The sequence below is a fragment of the Simochromis diagramma genome, unplaced genomic scaffold (genome assembly GCF_900408965.1).
Source record: "Simochromis diagramma unplaced genomic scaffold, fSimDia1.1 OVJJ01000545.1, whole genome shotgun sequence".
Taxonomy (NCBI): Eukaryota; Metazoa; Chordata; class Actinopteri; order Cichliformes; family Cichlidae; genus Simochromis; species Simochromis diagramma.
The window spans coordinates 2,769,592-2,792,296 of record NW_024387371.1 but is presented as its reverse complement, the minus strand read 5'-3'; the positions used below and the strand labels follow the sequence as shown (position 1 = coordinate 2,792,296).

General features: G+C 39.0%; 1 protein-coding gene across 8 annotated transcripts in view; it reads right to left on the bottom strand.

Moving 5' to 3' along the window:
- The window catches only part of tmcc1a (transmembrane and coiled-coil domain family 1a), a 46,108-nt gene extending 33,917 nt beyond the window's left edge, over nt 1-12,191 (bottom strand). For 3 of the 8 annotated variants that reach the window (XM_040008097.1, XM_040008096.1, XM_040008098.1), the window contains exons 1-2: nt 12,068-12,191; nt 11,030-11,111 (exon numbers count right to left, since the gene is read on the bottom strand). The gene's annotated coding sequence lies outside the window, so the exon portion shown is untranslated. Of the gene's footprint in view, nt 1-11,029; nt 11,112-11,937; nt 12,034-12,067 lie in introns of those variants that run through there. The other 5 variants (XM_040008100.1, XM_040008101.1, XM_040008102.1 and 2 more) reach the window with 3 other exon arrangements.
- Nucleotides 12,192-22,705: the final 10,514 nt, after the last annotated feature.

The window sequence follows — 22,705 nt, the reverse complement described above, 5'->3', positions numbered from 1 at the left end:
AGTGTTTGCATGTGTTTGTGTGCTTCTCAAGGAAGTAATTTCAAATCCCCAAAGGCATTCTCTCCTTGCCCTGAGGAAGTATCGAGGGATAAGGATTTCCTCAGCAGAAACAACATATAGAGTAGTGTCACAGAGTGCATGAAATCCTGTACCGTCTGACACAATACAAGCCATTGGCAAAACTAACAGAGAAGACACCTGCTAAAATAGAAGGAGTCTTCCTGAGCAACCTTATTGGTTGATCAGTGATCACCTCATAGATGGGAAAGCAGCCTGAGTCTCCCTGCAGCATGAAAAGCTGCTCCCATTAAGGACAGCAAAACAAGCAAGCAAGTCTAGATCATTCAAAACCCTGGGGAGGCACAGCTATATACCCAAACTATGTCATTCCTTTAGCTGCACTGCCTGCCCATAAAGAATAACGCAAGGTTTATCAGACAGGCACACACACTCACTCACACACATCTCACAACAGACAGATGAGGGTGGAGGATGAAGCTACATGCAAGTGTCATATCAGTTCTTGCAACAGCTACACTGTCACTGCCAAAAGACGATGCATTCATGCACATAAAAACATTCCATTCAATTCAGCAAGGTAAAACGCATGCACACAGATGCTTTTACTTTCTCTGCCTAAATCTTATCTCTTAGCTCGACTCGGATTCAGGCCAGAGGGTTCTAATATGATTAATTTGGAGGCTATGAGTTGATATAGGATGGTGCCAATCAGTTAAGTGCAACTGTTGCCTGCCAGAGAGAGAGAGAAAGTGAGAGTGAGAGAGTGTGAGACAGGTGTTAAGCAGGTTTATTTTAGTCACCTGAGTGCTGGCTGCTGGCTGTACTCATAATATGGTTGTGCTAACTATGGTCTTTAAATTTAGTACTTACAATCTTTACGCTGGCACGCATTCCATAGTAAATAATAATATCAAATGATTGCAATATCCAATCCTGCCGGGAATAATTAACTTTACACCTCTTACTAAATTAAAAAATATAAATATTTGATCATAGAATTCAGTTCTTAACAAACAACTTTCTTCAGCTGATCTCATGTGGATACAGTCTTCCCATGATGAGACTAAATATGAGACTGAATAAAGATGCATGATGACGTGCTCGAAATATGTTGTTTTCTATGCAACCAAGCTTACCACCTGAGCTGTTTCTCACAGAAGGTGACAAGTTATGCATAAGCTGTACACCGTACTCAATAATACATGCATATTTGAAGACAGATTCGCGCATGCATCGTCCGCTGGCACAGTGAGCGACAGGGAAGTGTGAATCACTGATGATGAAGCATTAAATTTCTTTCAGAGCTTGCGAGTAAAGGCATAAAAGTTAATCCTATCCTGAAGCTGAAGCTGAAGTCTTGTTTCAACCCCGGTACCCATCCATCCATCCATCCATATTAATAAATCCCCTTCTTCATCCCCAGGCTGATCCCAACTGCAGGATTGGGTGTTTTCTTGATTGCCTGCGGTTTCATAATCACACCAAATCCTCTTTGAGGAGTCTTTAGAGGACAACGCTTTATTGTCAGACTTGATGTGTATGCTTGCATCTTTGTTCAGTTTTAGCAAGCCTTGCCAATCTACCTTTAAGAAGAGAGAACATACGAACACCAGATGGATCTTTAAAAGCAGCTGTGTTCTTCTGACATAAGCTACTTCATTTCATGACTGTATACTGACCAGGATACTGCAAGAAATTGTTTGTGAAAATATGTATTTTGATTGCTCACCACATAATAATGATTATCAGTGATGAACAGCGTCAGTGACAACCAGGGGCAGCAGCCTGTGTGAGTCAGCATGTTGCTCAGAGATTCTGCGACGCTGCCAAAGGTAAATCACAAATCACCACATGAACAATGGCCTCTCTGGAACTCTGTCACCCTCACTCAGTCCCTCACATAAATACACACACACATTCTTGTTCACAGCACTGTGTCTCACACCAGTCAACTGAGCTGCCATTTGTCCTCTTCTCATTTGCCAACTTAACTGGAGAAATGGAGGAAAAAGCTTGGCTCAACCTGACTCAGTTTATCACTTTAAGAAATGAAAGATATTGTGATAAACACATAAAAAACTACAATCTTCTATTGAAGTTTCTCTTTCTCTCTGTTCAGTTGCTCTGCTTGGCAATATATTACATACTGTGCTGTAAATGTTCATTTAAGCTCTGGATAGAAAACAGCTGCAGAATCATTCAGACAAAATGACTTTCTAACACAGATTCACCACCAGTTTGCGAAAAATGATACCCATTATTGTTATTATTACACAAAAATAATATTTAAAAAGGGCTGGAGCTCAAGAGCGATAATACTGAGAGCTACAGAAAGTTAAATGATAAAACAGACAATCTGCAAATACACAAAATGTGAGAAAAATGTTTTTTTCAACAGCTCCATAATTGAAATATCGACATTTAATGAGGACTTTGCCATTAAATTTTGTTCCTAAACAGGACATTGTGCATGAAGAACCCAAAGCAGAGGTCAATCTGGCTTGCATTCACTGACACTGAAGCAGCCATGTTGTTGTTCATTGCTGAACATACAGTTGGTGGACTCAAAATATGGCTATAGCTTAAACAAGCAAATGCAGTGTTTCCAGAAGAGTCTGAGAGCTGGCGTGGAATAGACCGCTCTTTGTTCGCTCTGAGCTCACACATACAGGCCCATTGCTGCTCTTTGTGCTGTGCCTCTTTCACTGACAGACACACATCAATAAGAGTGGAATTAGGCCAGAGAGTTCGCTTGGTGTTTGTGTTTGCGTGCGTGGACAAATATGTGCGTGCATGCTTGCATCAGACAGAGACAGAGAAGGAAGACAACGGAAAAAAAAAGATAGCAAGGATTATACTGGGTACAAGTGGATGTATCTATATGTGTGTTTGTGTGTGATGCATTTGACCGATGGAAAATGGACCAGATCTCATTCAACAGCTGTATAATGTCAGCATAGCCAGGAAACAGGAACAATCGTTATTCTATTCATGTGTGCGTGTGTGCGTGCATATGTGTGTGTGGTTGGGTGGCAGAGAATAGCACAGTTGTGTCAGCTGTGACACTGAAGGAGATGACTTCAGCACACTGCACAAAGTGTGATAAGAGAGACAACTCTTTGTATCAACACAGAGAGAGTGTGTAAGCGAGAAAAGAGAGACAGAGGGTTACACAGGCAGTGGAACGGGCCCGACTGGATCAAAGGCATCCGTGGCGTGTTTCGTCTGGTCGTGTCAGGTTCAGCCCAGGCGCTCAGTACAATGTGTCTAAATGAGAAGGTGTACAGCAGGTAGTTCTATTAAAAAGGCAGACACAACGCCCAATTGTGCAAGATGAAACCCTGGGGAGGCTCTGGTGCCAAAGTTGTTCTCAGCTTTCCAGGAACAGGACAAACCGGAAGATGTGCAATCATCTGTTACTGCTGTTACTATCTGTTTACTTAATGACACAAGAGGCTGTCACTGGACAATGGCACCTTGTATCTGAATTAATGGTCATAAAGCAGCTTCAGGCAACTGTTGTTGTGATGTGGCGCTGCATAAATAAAATTGAACTGAATTAACGTAATCTTTACACACTACTCACAAATATGTAATGAATGCTAAAAAAAAAAAAAGCCAAATCAAGTGTACTTCATAATCTACCTTAATACCTCCAATATAGCAGATTTTATATCTTCTAAAGACAAAACCCTCTGTTACAAAACTGACTCTTATCAAAAATAAATGAAAAGAAAATGTTAAAAGAAAACCTCCAACACATGCATTCGCACACACACACACACAACGGGAACAAGACAAACAGCAGGTGGTATTCGGGTAATAGTCGAGCATGTAACAGGTTGTGAGGCGGAAAGCTACAAATAAAAAGAACAGCAAAGAACAGGGGAGCCATTATGTTGGTCTTTTGTGACTGTACGGGGCCATAAATACCATTATATCTCTGAGGTATAGCTTACACAACCACGCTAGCCAATGAACAAATCTAGGCAGCAAAGCAGTGATGTGGAAGAAAATTGAAGATGAGCAGTGAGTCATGATCAGGTTGCTGGTTTAACATTATGCTGGATGATGTCATAGGTATACTGAGGAAGCCTTGTTTAAGGGACACCTCTGCATCTGTGTTCAACACCACAACAAGTGCCTGAATGAATTATTTACAGCACCCATGGCACTGATAGTCACACTGATATTTACTACAACACCGGTGTGTCTAACCAGTATAGGTACTCAGGATCTCATTTTCTTGCTGTTTACTAATAAGACAGATGTTGTCATAAGACGGTTTCCAATATATGTAAAACATTTCAAGCCCTATAATATGGCCTTCACTTTCTAACCTGATAGGTGTTTAACAGTAGTAATACATTCAACTTGGCCAACATGTCTCGTATTTCCTCAGCTCTGGCAGGTCGTCATCAGCTGTCAACGGGCTGGAAACCACCTACACATGACCTGAAATCTCATACCAGAGGCTGTGTTAAAGGCGCACGCCCATAAGGAATGGTAAGGGGAATGCATGTCAGGATCAATGCACACTTTGTGCAACTGAAGAGCTAAATCTGCCAGGTCATCAGTGTGTAGGGCATCTCACTACAGCTGAGAGCAATTTTATGCATTCAGAAACCATTTGCGTTATTACACATCTTAAGGCAAATCTCTGGCCCCGGGTAACCAGACACCCTTTAGCCCACTAGAGGTGTTATTGGGGATCAGCATATATAAGCCGTGGCTTTGAATCTTTTACTCTGACCATGACATCAGGCTCCGCACGTAGACTGTGGGTCAACAATATTAAGTTTACACTGTAGGAGGAGACTTAAGCTGAAAGATGAAAGCCCACCTAACCTTCAAAACTTAACACGAAGGCTTGTAATGATTGCCATCTAAATTCAAGAAGACGTAAACAAACTAAAATGAAGAGAAGGGGGGAAAACATCCATATTTTATTTATTAACACTTATTTAACCATGAACTGAACCTCTTGAGATTAGGTGTGTTTTTTTAAAGAGTGTCCAGACCCAGATAGGCCATATTGGACATACTGACTTGTGTTATGTTGTTCAACTTCAAACATGAGCATCAGAATGCGTAAGAAAGGTGATTTAAGTGACTTTGAAAGCAGCCTGGATGTGCCCAATAGGTTGGTTTGAGCATTTCAGAAACTCCCTCATAACCATTTCTAGAGTTTATAGAGAATGATCGTTAAAAAAAAAATCCAGTGAGTGGCAGTTCTCTGAGAAAAAAAATGATCAGACTGCTTTAAACAATGGTTCACCAAAATGCCTGGTCTGATGACTCTTGATTTCTGCTGTGACATTCACACGGTAGGGTAAGAATCTGATGTAAACAACATTAAAATAGGCATCAGTCCTGGCTTTTATCAGTGGTGTCATTTTTTGACATACTTTGGGCCCCTTAATGCCAATCTAGCATTGCTGAAGCACCACTACCTGAGTATTGCTGCTAAAAATGTCTATGTATAACCAGCGTACCAATCTTTTCATGGCTGTTTTCAGCAGGATAACTTGCCATGTCTCAAAGCTCAAATCATCTCAAACTGCTTTTGTGCACATGACAATGAGTTTGCTGTACGTGAATGGCTATCCCAGTCACAGATCTCAGTCCAGCAGAGAACCTATGGGATGTGGTGGAAGTGGAGATTTGCATCATGGATGTGCATCTGACAAATCCGCAGCAACTGGAGAGGCTATCATGTCAACATAAAGCAAAATTTCTAATGAATGTTTACAGCAATTTGTTGAATCTATGCCACAAAAAACGTTCCACCACTTGTGCTCAGGAGGAGGATACTGTTACGGGAAAGGAAACTTAAAGACACCTTTCAATATGTCCACTGAATGTGTTTAAATGTGGACAGCTAAAACCTTATACTAGCTTAAGATTAAGTTTATCAAAAAGGGATTGTAACCTATCACCATGGGGTTTATTAGCTAATTTGGGACGGGGACAAGTTGATTGGTATCTAACAACTGCTTTAAGAGAAATTTAGAAAATAAATAAGTTATCCTTTAACATTAAAACAAGGCCCTCAGACACGTTTTAAAGTGCAACCTCTTGTGATTCCACGTGACCTCTGGCTCTTTTCTCCCTCTGCCTTCAAACAGGAAGGGATCAGAGGGAAACAGGCAGCTTGTTGCCACTAGAAACCACAGCCTTTATAAAGGAATTTCACCTTCACTCTGGAAGTGTGGGAGTCAGTCCCACTGGGAAGAACAAACTCAGTCCGTCCACAGTTACAGCATTATTTTTGAACATGAACCCCTGGTAGCATCAGAGACTTACTGTAAAAAAAAATTATCTACATTAAGCTGCATATGATACCTCTGCTGCTCTGTGGGCTTTCAAACAGCAGACGGAGGCGGAAGAGGGTGGGAGCGGGTGAGTGTGGATCTATGAGACAGAGAGGGAAAAAAAGATAGTGTTTCTTATCTGAGACTAACTTTGTATTCAGAAAAGGCTCAACCTGTTGTTGAGAGAAGAGAGCCAAATCACTGCGCAAATGATGCTGAGAGTGTTTAGACTCCAAGGGGCTGAAAAAAGGGGATTATGTGAATCCTTTTGAATCCCTTACTAATCATTTTTGATGCATCTGTTTAGAAAAAGGGACAAAGAGACTTAAAGCTGTGCAACACAACTCTACAAAGCCAACATTAGATGAGGGGGCATCTGTTGTCATGTTAGTTATCCTTCGGCAACGACACCGACTAGGGGTATATAAACCCAATATAAATTTTTTTTAGAAGAGCATTAGTGTTTTAACACAGTCCATTATGCAAATAGATATAATGGTGATAATCTTAACCAGCAGCGCGATGAATGAGTACAGCTTTATCGATTACTTGATTAAACACTTAGTCAGTCTAAATCACTTTTTACTGCAAATAAAATATATTGTTGGTGATTTTAGACAAAAGATGACATATCAAGAAATCACTATCATGGCATGGATCAACTGATAAATTTTAAAAAAAGTATAATTTTAATCAGGTTTAATCAAGGAACAATAGAGTTGTTAGTTGCAGCCCTGGCATACATCCATTTCCCTCTTGCAATACACACTTCTGTCCTGCTGCCCTCACCAGCTGAATGACACAGGTTCAGCAACAAAGGCATGATTGCTCACCATTTCCCTGCTTGCCGATGGTACTATACACACTTCTAACTGAATGATCATGTTTGAAGTGTGCCACTATTTCTGCACAGCATATTCATCTGCAGCAGAGAGCAACAATTAATAATCAGACACCAATTCTTTTTCTGTGCTCAGTTAATTGTAAATGTTGCCAAATATTCTAGAACACATAAGCACCCATTCATAACTCATCTGTGTAACTTGTTGTGTGACAAATAAAATTTGAATTTGAATTTGAATGTTGGCATTGCGTAACTACATAAGTGCTATATGTACAGTATATACAGTTACTTATGAGCTGCTAGATACAACCTTAGCACAGGGCTAATGCTGTACTCATACATGTAGGGTCAATTTACGGACTTATGTATTTGATTTGGGACAAAAAATGAGAACACCCAAAATAAAAGTAGCACATTCAATCAAGCACTGTAGCATTTTTTTTTAATTAAAGGTATAGCATGTAAAATTTTCACATAAAAAAATATCTACAAACAATGATACAGCTATTATGTTTTGTTGACTTGTGTCATTTATCCAAAAATTTCCACTTAAGTTGAATGTGTCATTTCACAATGGCGGCAGCTAGTTAGTTTTAATATTACTCTTATTATTCTTTTTGGGTAACAAAATAAAGTTTAACATATTTTCAGGCGAAAATGTAGCTGTGTAAACTTCAAATATCTGCTCAGTTTATCAAGACACCACATACTTTCAAAAGCGCTCCGACGTTTTCGGAGACGTCTGTTACCCACTAGCACGATAGCTAGCTGGGGGAAAGGCTCACTAGAGCCGGTGAGAACACTGGACTCCTGGCAAATCGTTTTCAAACCCACCGCCATCTTTCGCTACTCAGGTTAAACATGATATATAAGTCACTTAGATAACTTGTTATGTTATCGTTTGGCTTTTTTTAGTATTTTATTTGCTCCTGAGTAAATCGGTTTGGCTGAGATTAAAGTTATAGTTTTTACACAGCTGAATAAACATCAAGCAGACAACTGATCATCAGAAGTGTGAGATGCTCGAGAATTTACTCCGGTGTCCTGTTATATTTTAGATAGCAAGGAGTTTATTAAACTTCACCGAAACAATCTGCAAATTTCATTAAAATTTAATAAACTATCATTTTGTCTTTATTTTTAGTTAGCACATACCTTAAACACTTAAAGCTGTAAGCTAATGATAGTTATATGAGAGCAGATGGGTGCTGGTGCAATAAGCTGTACGTTTTACGTCCAATGGATTTGATTAGTCGACTAATCGCAAAAATAATCGGTGACTAGTCGACTATCAAAATAATCGTTTGTGGCAGCCCTAAGTAGCACTGAGCTACAATCGTGAAGTTAGTCACACTTTTACTATTAACTATTTTTACACATTGGAAACAACCTGGAAACTGTAAAACACAGACTTAAAAATATTTTTTCTACGAGGGATGTACAGTACTGTGGAAGACTTGGGCCACCACTCTTTTTTTTTTTCTTTTTTTTTTAACTTTACTTCCAAAAAGGCAGACTCTCCTGTAATTCTTAAAGTGGTCTTAAGCAACAGTTCTTCAGGATTTCTGACAGCTGTTTAGAGTTCTTCTTTGGACATTGGCTGTTTTTTAATCTTTTTCAGTCCAGTCTTCATACCCAAATGAGTTTGTTTTTGTTTGTTAAGCTACTTGACACTAATCTGTGAATCATTTAGACATTAAAAAAGCACCTAACTCATAAGACACACCAGTGTTGTGCCTACACATAACAGACAACTTAAAAAAAGAGCCAAAATTGTATCTTTGAGAGTTTTGTTAGGAGCTTGTTGTAAAAACACCAAATGCGTTCTTGTTTTTTCAGTTGCATCTACTAACAATGCCAAGATTATTCCAAACAGCTATTAGCTTAAAACTTACACATATTTCTGTATTTTGTGTGCCATGTCCCTAAAACACTTGAAGAAACTGGATAAGTGGAGGACAAAAAGACAGATTTTTAGGCCCAAACTATCTACAACAGATAAACAGTATCTGAAAATCGCATCCTTAAGAAATAAGAAAAAAAAAATCCAGAAAAGACTTGACACAAGACCTGGGAGATACATCTGGCCCTTCAGTTGATCCATGAACTGATCACCAATGGCTCATCAGAAAGGGTCAGTGGGAGGGTGGCTGTCAAGAGGTCATTCTTAAGGAAGAGAAGCAGGGAGAAAAGGCTAGGGCATGCCAGATTACATAAGACCTGGGCTGAAAATCAGTGGCAACAGGTCTTATTGGAGAGATGAATCCAAATTTTTAATTTTCTTTTAAAATGTCATTGTCATTATAGACATTCAGGAGAGAGGGTTAGCTGTCAATCAACCATCTGTAAACACGGTGGAGTCTCTGCCATGGTTTGGGACTCCATTTCAGTCAGTGGTGCTGGAGATTTTGTTAAAATTGATGATACTATGAATACAGAAAAGTGTTGTACGGTGCAGTGCCATATGGAAAGCATCTCATTAGCAACAGAATTATTTATCAGCATGACAATGATATCAAACACACTGCCAATGGTGTAAACACATACCTGGGTTAAAAAAAAAAAAACAACAACACACACATAATGAAAACTTCAGTCATGGATTGGCCTCCCACAAGCCCAGACCTTAACATTATTGAAGCATTGTGAAATAGCCGTGACAGAGATTAGAATAAAAGACAGCCAACATCCAAAGAGCTTTGAATGCCATCCAAGAAGGCTGGAGAACTAGTCCTGAAGACTACCATTAAAATATGCTTTTTTGGTCTTTTATTAGTAAAGATGCATTTAAAACACAAGATGTTTTAAAGACTTGTGCAGATAACTCACTCTACAACAAAAATCACACAATGTCTTTTGTTATCTTTTTGACTGAGCAATCCTTAGCAGCAGAACAGTCACAACAATACTGAAACTAGAAACAAATGACACTGAAATAAGGGACAGTTGTGGATGTATTACTGTCATGTAGAACAATAACTAAAATGTAACAGGAAGTTATTTTAGTTATTGATCTTGCTAAGTTATCGATCGCATCCAATTTGAGTTAGAATCATATACATTCAAGGATTTATTTTTTTTAAAATGACGGGACGTTACACACCAGTGTATCAACACCGAAAGCAAGACAGCAAAAAAAGCCTCTTATTTTTTCTATCAGAAAAATCGCTTCTTTACAGCACTCATTTCAACCACTGGGACAAATCTATTACATGCATAACTTTACAACAGTCCGATTCATTTTATCTTTCTGATCCAGCGTCTGCAGCTTTGCTGTAGGAAATGCAGCCTTCCTGCATGCATAGCCAATTAATAAACCCCTGTGACAGCCAGACAAGAATAAAGCAGCCTGTGTTAATCTTGTGACCTGATCTAGTATAGGCACATCTACACCACATCCTAAGCTGAGGTGTTACACTAAACTGTGCTAAGATCAGAGGAGGCAGGATTTACACCTATAGAAGGCAAGGAGCTGTATTGTGTAAGCATTATGAAAAATAAACACAAACACACGCACACACACATACACAAAAAAGCAATACAAACCTGTTAAACTCATAAAATAACTCTAAATTCTAAGCTCCCAACAGGGAAGGCGCAATGTGAGTGAAGCAGGAACAGGAGGAGGAGGAGGAGGGCAACGTCATCGTGGTGGTCTGACCATCCGAGTGAGACATGAATGGCTGTGTTAGCAGTGCCCTGAAGGGGCAGCCAAGCTCTCAGCCATTTAGCAGAGTAAGCTGAACAGATAGTGGGATACATCATGTCACACCAAACCCTTCCAACCCTCTACATCCCTGCAGAGACAGATTCACCTATCAGTATAAAAGAGAAATGATTGAAAACAAACCTTTCAGTCCATTATAATGACACCGGAGTGGTCTTCCTTCACTGCAGAGGAGATGAGGACCTGCTACATCAGGCCCACGGGTCTTCAACAAAGAACACAAAAAGTAAGATGGAAACTGTAATCCTCTAAACGCTTCCTTGGCACATCACTGCTTCTCCCTGCCTGAGTATACGCCTGTGCGGTGCGTGTGTATGGGTGTCTCTGTCTGTCTCCTAGACAATGATAATAATAGGCTGCAAGGGGGGGAAATGCACCTCTGCAAAGAATACTAGGCTTCAGACTTAATGAGTCTACAGATATCCATCCTTATCAGACCATGAAACGTCTTTAGGACATCAGTCTGCATTAGAGAAAAACTGACTGAAATTTGATCAAGTGAGAGGTCCTGGCTAATATCATAAGGCACAGAGGTGCATTAATATGACAGCTGGATAATAAATTAAAAGTTAATTAACTGGGATTAAGATCCTACCATCAACTTCACAAGCAATAAAGCAAATGATACGATGTTACCATAATGGCAGGTGGAAATTTTTAACTCTGTTACGCTGCTTATTTCCTGCTACACAAGACAAACCTACTGTACAAAACTACAGTATCCCACATATTTAATTATATTCTTATTGACTGCCTCACTTCAAAACAAAAACAAAAACAAATAACGCTCACATACAAACACTAATGAAGAAATCACGGATATGAAATATATAGCGATTATTACGAAAGATAAATCGAAAAAATCCGAGTTGAGCAACATTTAACGCAGAGACAAAGTTTCTTGCGTAAATAAGTAAAAATAAGCTTTTAAAATCGTTCAAATATTAGTTCAGTGCCGGTGTAGTGCTGTCAGTAAGCGACAGCAGTGTGTTAACGGACTCAGGTTGACAGTCCCGTTAGTGTGTCCTTACACAGAGCTGGTAATACGAGGCAATTTCCGCACCGACACTCTTACGGAGACCCAAAACGCATCACAGACAGGCACAAACTGACCGTAAAACAACCCCAAAAAACTCGACTAAAAATATATTTCACACTTACATGGGTGGTCGCAAACTGTTGGAGCTGACGTTCAACGAGCAACACCCCTACTCCGAGTGCCCTCCACCCCTCGGCGCGCCCGCCCTCTCTCGGCTGACGTCATGGCGTAATACGTAACCCAGCGGGAAAGAAAACAGAAAACTGTGTTACTAAAGATGACTCACTCTCATGTTTCAAAAACTGACACATTATATTGTTACAAAAGCTTGTGGGAACAAGTCCATTAGAGCCCCGTGTTTTGCTACAAGCAAGCGAAACGCCACTCTTGGTTGTTGTTTTCTTGTTACTCAAAAGCGTCATCTACAGCACAGTTAGGGTTACAAGGTTATTATAGCTAACGAAAGCTAGATCTGAAAAAAAGTTACCCCAAAAAGTAGGTGTAGTGAAATATGCATATCACTGTCTGACAGGAGTGAGAACTATACCATGTCGTTGCAGTCCTGTGGTTCATTCAGTGATTAACAGCGCATCTTAAACCAGAGTATTCATGATGACTCATACTGAGTTATTATCAGTTGGAAAATATGTCTGTTAAATTGAGTACGGAAAGCTGCAAAAACAAAAACATTTCTTTCTATGAAGATAATTCAATGTAAATAGCTCAAATCATATGTATCATTACTGTTCTGCTCGTGACTTACAAGGTGCTTGTGTGGTATGGCAACAGTAGCTGTTACGAGGCTCTGCAAAGAGACATAAGAACCACAGAGAAAATACCGTACACACATCTCCCTACTTTACAAGACACCTACATCCTCCGAGGTGTAGGTGTACACTCATACCAGTCAGCGCACAAACTGTTTGAACTTTCCTCTCAAAGATACAGGTCTACAGAGATACAAACCACAAGAATAATGGTAAGTACATACCTCAAAGCTATTACCACACTGAACCCAGGATTGAACTCACCCACTTTATAGACAGGCCGTGCAATTGTGCAGGTTTATATTTAGCACTATTATTTATTTATTAGCTCTAGCCCGTGCAATACACTCTTTTATGTAATTCTACAATTGTATATGCTTGTGGTGCATCTGTGAGGCCGTTTCAGGCAATGCACTGTAACTTCACTGTAATCTGTACATCATGCAGTGACAATAAAGTAATTTTGTATTATCTTAGTTTGTCTTTCAGATAAGCGTAATAAAATGACAGCAATAAAATACTGAAAATAGTGTAATGTTTGCACAGTCATATTAAAAACAAGAACAAGTCCCCGATGAACGTGTGAGCACTTGTTAAGGTAGCAAATGAGCTTCGTATAGTGTCTAAGGGCACACTCATTCTGTACTTGTCTCTCTAGATCTCAGTGCAGCATTCTATACCGCTCACCACAATATGTTACGCCAAAGATTAGAATAAACTGTAAGTATTACAGGTATTGTGCTGCAGTGGTTTGAATCATATCTGTCTAAAACATAGGTGTCAAACTCTGGCCCGCGGGCCAAATTTGGCCCGCAGCCTAATTACATTTGGCCCGCGAAGCCATACCAAAATACTATTAGAGATGGCCTACTGGTATTATACAGCTAATATATATATTGCTTAGTATTAAGCTTTGCTTGTTCCATATTCAGTTTTCCAGCAAAACGTATTTGAGTCCATAAGAAAAGATTCATTCTTATATCTGGAGGAAGATTTTTTTTTCAATAAATATTAATGTTAGCCCGCGACTTTGTTCCAGTTTTGAATTTTGGCCCACTGTGTATTTGAGTTTGACACCCCTGGTCTAAAAGACTCCAGTTTGGGACTCTTCTTCACACACAAAGGTTTATTATGGAGTTCCACAGGGTTTTGTACTAGGACCAATTCTATTTACATTATACATGTTTTCCTTAGGCAGTATCATTCGAAAGTACAACATACTTAAACTGGCAAAATGGGTCTGGGTGACCTCCAATTAAAAATCTTAAAAACCAGATACTTACTCTGGCATTGCCTTTGGCCTCCATACAGTATTCCTCAACACTGTGAGGAATCTTGAAACCATTTTTGACCAGGATATGACCGTCAGTGTCTTTATTAAACAAATATGACCGCTTTCTTGTATTTGTGCAATATCTCTAAAATTAGAAATATCCTGTCTCAAAGTGATGCTGAAAAACTAGTTCATGCATTTATTGCTTCCAGTCTATTACTATTGCAATCCATTATTGTCAGGCTGTCATAAAAACTCCCTGAAAGCCTTCAGTTGATCAAAAATGCTCAAACGGAAGTACTGACAGCCCATCAAGTACCACAACATGGGAAACCCCCATGATAAACAGCTGGAGGCTTTCCATGATGGACCTAGTGTCTTCTTCACTGACTTATTTTCACCACTTTCCATTTAATCTTTGTTATTATTCATTTCTGGCTTACTTCCACAGTGTGTCAGAGTTTGTCCTTCTCACTGTCGCCAATATCTTGTTCATAGGGGTTATTTGACTGTTGGGGATTTTCAGTAAACCACTGACACACTAAAGTAAACCACTGACACACTAAAGCCATGCTGATTACTTTGTGAAAGCAAAAATTAGACTGTGCTATACATATATTTTCTTAGCTAAAATAACAAAACTTTGAATATTTTGCTTTCTTCACTTATCTGCTGGATTGTTCACTGAGGAGCAATGTGTTGACCCCTAGGCACTTGAGCACTATAGGGTCTCTGTTTTCTTCAAGAACGTGCAGGTCTATGTCATGCAGCTGCTGTTTAGGTCATATGAACAACGTCTGGGCCTAGTGGGCCCTGACCTATAAACCTCCCAGCACCTGCAGACTGTCTCTGATGATCTGAGGGGAGAGTCCTGCTCTTTTAGCCTTCATTACAGCATGTGTTTTACTTTTTCTGGCTTTTCATTTACACTGCAAAATGCACATCATTACTTCCATTTTTCATAGTTGGTAACTCTCCCATTTTCTTCTTGCTGTCTTTGAGGTGAGGTGTGACAGGAACGAAAACAGAACTGGTGATGCTGTAAACAAGGTTATTGCTATCAATAAGAAATTAGCAGTGCTAACATTTTTTTAAGTATGCCATTGGTTTATCCCAAAACAATTTGTAGTGTCATTTTCTCCTATTCACGTGGGACTCTGTATTTGTTATCCCCACTTGTCATTCAAATTCATCACTGACGGTATCAGTAGAGCAACTTGTAAAGTGTTGTGTTTGTAAAGCCTTTATTTGTAAAGTATACAGACTGACTAAAACTTATTTGCACATTTGTCAGACTTACATGTTTATCAAATTAATATCAAATAAATGTTAAAACTAGACAAACATAAACCCAAAGTGGCTATTGTTTTCTTTACCTAATATTATGATCTCCTAACACCTATTGATGATCCAAAAAACTGAAGTGTGAAGTGAATTAAACTGTGACAAATATGCAAAAAACTAAGAAATCAGAAAGGGAATAAATACTTTATCATTGCACTAAATATGGGACAGGCTATTACTCTAGCACAGGACATAGGTTTCACCTTCATAGGTTTTACATTGCTAACATATTATTGTCAAAGGAAGGTTTAGTCTGCTGTGGTGGCAAGAAGAGAGTTAAAATGTAAGAAAAATCCTTGTCTCTATGAACTGCCATGTTACTGTTCATGTATGACATAAACTGTGGGTGAACTAAATGTACAGTAGTGCATTTTTTCATGTCATGCCTGTGGGCCTCACAAAACATTTCCAAATGGCTGCCTTTGGTTCACAGGATGTACTTTGAGGACCCATGGTCTAGTGAAATAGCAGCATTATAGTGGCTTTAATTAAGATTGGCTGAGAAAGTATGAATGGGGAGAAATGAATAGCTCTTTTTTACTGAGAATCCCTATTGAGATGTCCTCGATAATGACTACTTCTCTTTATCCCTAATAGTGGCTTTCATTGAGAACACTGCTGAGTGTGACTTAACCTTTATAACTGACAGATACAAAGGTTGTTAACCTTTGCCAGTTATCTATCAAAGACCACTAACCATTCTCACGTCTCCTTTTTTAGCACTTCCGTGATCAACAGAATAACATCTTTATTCTGCGAATCTTACCATTCACATGCCAGCAGACTGAACCTATAAATCTGACAAATTAAATTTCATAAGGTCTTATTCCAGAGCAAAAGCAAATTCACATAAAACCTGTTTCAACATGACTTCAATCTTTCAGTTCTCACCAGCTTGGAGGACAGCATGACGTGCTGCTAGAAGCATTTCATTTCTGGATAATAAGTGTGAGGTTTCTGTCTCACGGCCTTGGTAGCTATGGAAACTTAATACTGTATCACCAACATTTTTGTTAAAAAATATTCTTTTAATTTGTGGCTTTGATTTGAGACCTAATAGGTGTTGAATGTACTGTAATCATGGCATTTAGTAAAAATAAAGCAGCCACTTTTATGAGTTTTAAACTATTAAATGTATGATGTAAGGGTAAACTCTAAAGGCAGCTATCATATGCAAAGTATGTGCAGTATATTTCACATTTGATATCTATTCTTCTATTTATAATAAACTGTGAATGTCCCTTGATCATCATCTTTCAATATATCTTCAATCAGTGTTTCTGCATGTTTCATATATTCCAACAGATCCTTCATTCAGTTACAGAAACAATGTTCATGTTTGAAGCACAGTCATTAATTAACTGTTGGTTTATGGTCCTTTTCGATGCTGGTAGTTTTTCCACTAGATGGCAATGTTGAAGCAGATATGCTGGTGACAGCAGCTAATGTCTTAGAGCTAATCTTTCTGTGCTGTATTTTCCTTGGTGTTAAGCTATTTTAGATTAAAGAAAAACTCATCTTCAATATTGAGCTGTAAGCAGTTGCAGGTGATGATACAACCTGCATGACCAGCTCAAAAATTAATTGAAGAAAGATTCCTGGTGGCATTTTGCCTAGTCAGAGTGGAAGGAAGAGGAATAAGGAGCCAGTAGGCATGAGGGTCTTTTCCCTTCTCATTTTTGGAGTATTTTATAGTTTTAAATTAAAAAAATTCACTTTGTAATTTTAAAAAAATATTGCTGTTGCACCACATCTTTTTTTGCCATAAGATATAGGTACAAGCTTCAGTCTGCTGGCATCTTTTAACTAATTCTAGAAAGAGATCTCATCGCATCTGCTTTTTAAATGCATTATTCTTTACTTACTTACCATTTCAGCCTGTTGTCGATTCACACCAACAATAAGCAAGTGAAATAAAAAAAATAACTTAAATAGTTGTTTCATTTTGCAAATGGTGAATCACACTTTTAATTTGTAGGGGAACATTAACCATTTGAGTCTTTTGGACAATATATCATATGTATATTGTTTGTATGATTCACCTGACGGATTCAGATTCCATCTTTGAATGTCACTGAATAGTTTGTCACTCAAGTCAACATGGAGGAATATTAAAAAGAAAAAAAATCCTTTGGTGGAGGGATAAAATTGATTTGATTTAATGTGGCATAAATGAAAACAGACCAGAGGAAAATGAGACATAAGACAGCTGTCGTGTTTTCTCTGTTTGTATGTGGCTTTGTGTGTGCAATGTCAGATTAAAATATAAATACAACACAATGAATACATCATGTAGTAATGGTCTGTGTCAAACACCATGCGGACTGTCTCAGATAAAACAAGAATCTGTATCCATCTTTGGTGTTGGAGATGTTATTTAATCAGTCAGCAGATTAATATCAGTGAGTTGCACTTCACTTCCACTTCAGATCAGACTCTGCTGGAAGTCTGAATTCATTCATCAAATTTTCTCATTTTTGCTACTTTTCAGATGATCCGGCAGTTTGCGTTACAGGTCATGCTGGAGAAATAGCTACAGTGCTGATATCCAGACAGGGTTTGACCTCCATCATCCTCATGTTGGCCTCAAAGTGACCTTTTGAAATGTAAATTAAAGTATAGCTTTATGGCTCCAGCCATCCATCCAAAATCAGTGCTTGATCTGAGACATTTCTTCTGTCTCTGTCAGCAGGTTGTTGTGTGTAGGTCAGACTAAAATATCAGTCATCCCCCATTGGACGGACTGCCATTAAATTTAGCACATTGATTTTCGTGTAAGTATGTATTTTTGGCTAATAAGGCACCACCATTAGATTAAAACAACAACAACAACAAAACAATTTAAAGGGTAATAAGTTCAAAGTTGGTGAAATTTATTATCAACACTAAGGCCCAAATTTATAGAGGGCCAGGAGTGACAAAATGAATGAATGAAATACTCCATTAAATAATTAATAATGAATGAATAATAATTCATTAATTAATTAAAATTGGAATTACTTAAATGAATATTTCAATAATTACATGCCTATTCATTTCATTTAAAACATTTAATAAATTATGCATTTCAAATTTTATTTAATTAAGGACACAATTAAGTAATTATATATTTAATTATTTAAATGGGGGCTAATGCACAACGGTGTAACTCCAGACACCTTTCTGCACGGACAGAGATTATTCTGCGAGGCATTAATCGAGGAGGACTACAAGAGCCACATGCATCAAAATAAAGAATTCTGTGCTTGAATAATGAATTTTAAAATAAATTATGCATTTGTAAATTCATTTACAAGTACATTTTAAAAATTATTTATGAAAACATTTCTAGATTAAGTCTTTGTGCATGCTCAATCCTCCAGGTAAGTAAATCCCAAAAGGTTGATTCTGTTCATCTGGACGTAGCGTTTTCTCACTCATCCAAGTGACTTCTTCAGTCTTAGCTGACTGCAGGTTTCACCAATCTTATAAACAGTACATTTGCACAATGCATCTGTTCAATGAACAGGTGAGACAAATTTTTACCATAGACAAAAATTTGCTCCTTAGATTTAAAATCTAAGGAGCAGATCCGACAGAGACTTACAATGCTTATAGATGACAATACTCTTAAAAAGTTGTTTGAATTCGCTGAGAAGGCTCATCTAGCACAGCATGAGAAGTCTAAGACCAGGGAACAAAGGAAGTTTGACTTACTTGTTGTGCGTCGGAAACCATAGCAAAATACAAAGAGTGTCCTCATTGGCCAGAAGTAAGAAAGATGCCACACCGAGGATGTGGACAAGTGGGTGAAAGATTGGCCTGACAGACAACTCACCCAAGCAGAGAAAAAAACAACACATGCTTGCAAAAGAGTTGAACTTTGCTGTGATGCTGAGACAAATCCTTCTAGTGGAACTGATCACAGCCACAGAAATAGCAATTCGAAATAACAACATTACAGATGTGGAAGCAGAGCAACTACAGACAAAAGTTTCTGCCTGTCTCAGCAATGCAAAGGCCCCAGCATCCAACACGAGCATGGAGAGGAAGGCACTCACATCACTTAGTAATGACAACCTTATCATCCTTCCGGCAGACAAGAATACGTGCACAGTTTTGCTAATCCAGAAAGACTATCAAAAAGTTTTTGTCACTGGTCAGTGACAAAAATACTTATAAGCCTCTGAAAAGAAACCCTGGAAGTGGTTACAGGAAGAGGGTGATAGATTGCATGAAGCAGTTAGAACAAGACAATGCTGTTGATTGGACCTAATACCACAGGCTATTCTCAGGGGAATCTACACCAAGTCTGTATTGTTTACCCAAGATACATAAACAGGGTGTACCTTTAAGACAAATTGTCAGTATGATCAACTCGGGTCACCTATAACATCTCAAAGTTTCTGGTTTCGATCCTCAACTTGTTGGTAGGCAGCTCTGAACACTACATCCAGAACACCTTGTATTTTGTTGAGAAGGTGAGAGATGTCATTATGGAGGCAGATGACTAATGGACTCGTACGATGTTACATCTCTCTTCACTTGGGTTCCAGTCAATGAAACACTGGGGGTAGTTCGTAAGAGATTACAGGATTATCCCAACCTCAGCAACAAGACCACTCTCAGCACCGACCAAGTGCTGCTTTTGGAACTGTGACTTAATTCCATGTATTTCACATACAAGGGTCAGTTCTACAGGCAGAAACATGGGTGTGCCATGGGTTCCCCAGTTTAACCCAATGTGGCCAATTTGTACATGGAAGAAGTGGGAAAAAAAGAGGGCTTTGTTATGCAATTCCACTCCTCATTTGAAAATCAACTTCCTGTTAGCTCATGGATTAGCTATCATATTAGCTATTGGATTAGCAATCTCATTTCTGAAATCCCAAAGCAATGCAAATTAGCTTGTGCTCATACCTCTGCACTGCTAAGAAGTGTGTGCATTTGTACAAAGGCCATTTAGCCTCGGCACTTGCACTCTGTAAATTTTTAATTTACATGTGGCTAAAATGGTAAAGTTGCAAATGATGTCTATCAGTAGGACCTTTTTAACGTCTGCAACATGCTAACAAGCCAAGTCTGGATTCGAATTTGAAGTTGCTGGTGTGATCTTTGGTTTAAAGCAAACAACTGAGTCATTTACAGTGCAAAGTCATTTTTCCCTCACCTTCTACAACCTGAAAAGTGTTAAGCCTTTCATAAATAATGAGTTCTGCTGTGGGTCTCTCATTGCCTGTCTGTAGAAATAGGATATGATATAAAGCCATGTCTTGACATTTAAATCCTTAATTTGTTTGATGTCATGTTTGATATAGATGAACTTTTGTTTTCTCGTAGCTGAGCTGGTGAGTCCAGTCAGTGTACGTCAAATGGTCACCACAAACTTGAGGAACAGTCCTTTGAGCTGCACCCTTTTGGACTCCATGATCAATCTAATCCTCTCCCTATACCATGACCTGGTCCAAGGAGTTTCCTCACATTGCAAGTCAGGGGATTGTTTCACTCAGTGCAGCTGATGACACCTTTTATCCAAGTGCAGTAGAGTAAGAACGAGAACACCATTCCATCTCCTACAGAATCACCAGCTGCTATGATGGTGCTACCTGCAGGCTCCCGTTTTCATTCTCAGATCCTGACTCCAGTACTTCCAGAGAAGATGGATATTTATGCACTGTTATCATTATCTTTTAAATTTTTTTTTTTTTTTTTTTTTTTCTTCTAAATGACATCAGAAACAGCAGTATGCGACATTACGTGATGGCAGAGCTTCAGTTCATCCTTTGTCATTTTTTTTTTTTTTAAATTTTTTTAAATTTTTTAATTTATTTATTTTTTTAATAAATAGGACAGGGGGAATGAATGAGAGAAAGAGGGGGAGAGAAAGAAAGAAAACCAAAGGGGAGAAGAGACGGTGAGAAGGGGGGGGGAAGAGAGAGAAAAAAAAAAAGAAAAAAAGAAAAAAAAAAAAAAAACTCCTGGGTCACCTGTATGGAGAAAAAAAAACACAAAAAAACCAAAAAACAAACAGAGGAGACAGCAAACAACAAAGAGCAACATAATAATAGAGAAAACAAAGCACCATCACAATAAACTAGCTAGTCATAGATATCAATAGTTACTAAATAATAAACGATATTGTGCAGCACGCAAGATAGACAGCGCACAGTGTGCTTTGAGGCAGCAGCCAAGAAAGCTTTAGTCCGCGTCTGTGAATACCCATGTGTACACCTGTGTGCATACCTGTGTGGATCAGCATGCTTGCATTCCAAAGGTTTCTCCATGTAATGATCTGCTAGGGAGTGTGGGGGGGCCACAGCCCCGTCCTCCAGGGTGTGAAGCGGGTATGGAGGAGATCAAAACTCCAGACATCCAGAGGCCCCCAGAACACAAGAGACCATGGAAGACCAACAGGTCTTGGTCCAAGGAGTTTCCTCACATTGCAAGCCAGGGGATTGTTTCACTCAGTCCAGCTGATGACACCTTTTATCCAAGTGCAGTAGAGTAAGAACGAGAACACCATTCCATCTCCTACAGAATCACCAGCTGCTATGATGGTGCTACCTGCAGGCTCCCGTTTTCATTCTCAGATCCTGACTCCAGTACTTCCAGAGAAGATGGATATTTATGCACTGTTATCATTATCTTTTAAATTTTTAATAGTCCCTCTTGTACTTGGTTGAGTACTGGGATCTGCCGCACCAGTGCATGAAACATGAGGGCACTAATAGACAGGGAGGAGATAATACTTGAATTCATTCTGAATGAAGACATCATGCCAAATATTTTTTGACAGCCATTTCAGTAATGAGTACACATACTTTATGATTGCTTCTTTCCTGTCAACATGTATTGGTCCCCAAATAACCATGGGTCATTGGCTAACATAGTTCCATCATCTTTTCGTCATTGACATTTTTGACCTGAAAGCAGAAACAACCATAACGTGGAGAAATTAAATTTCTGGATTTATGAATGAGGACTGTGTGGAGGAGAGCTGAGTCAGGTGACAGGTTGTTTACCTGACCTACAAGCTGGAGTCAGAACCTCTGATTTTTCCTCCTCTGGCCAGGCATACCGAGTGGCATGATCAGCTGTCATAATCAGCGTCATTTTTTCCACTGTAATTGTCAAAGGGGGCTGGAGGCCGGTAAGTTAAACTGAACCCAAGCACAGTAACCCATAGCAGAGGCAGAGAGAACATTTTAACAAGGTTTATTTAACTAATACAAGGGTAACACTTGGCAATGGCAAAATACACAGTGGCTTGGCTAATGTGGTGTGGTAACCTGGTTGTGAGGAAACAGGGCCGTGAAAGCAACTGGAGTGTGGCTGGTATGTAATAGTCACACTGGGGAGAGAGGAGAACAGAGTTAGAATGAGAGCCAAGGGTTAGT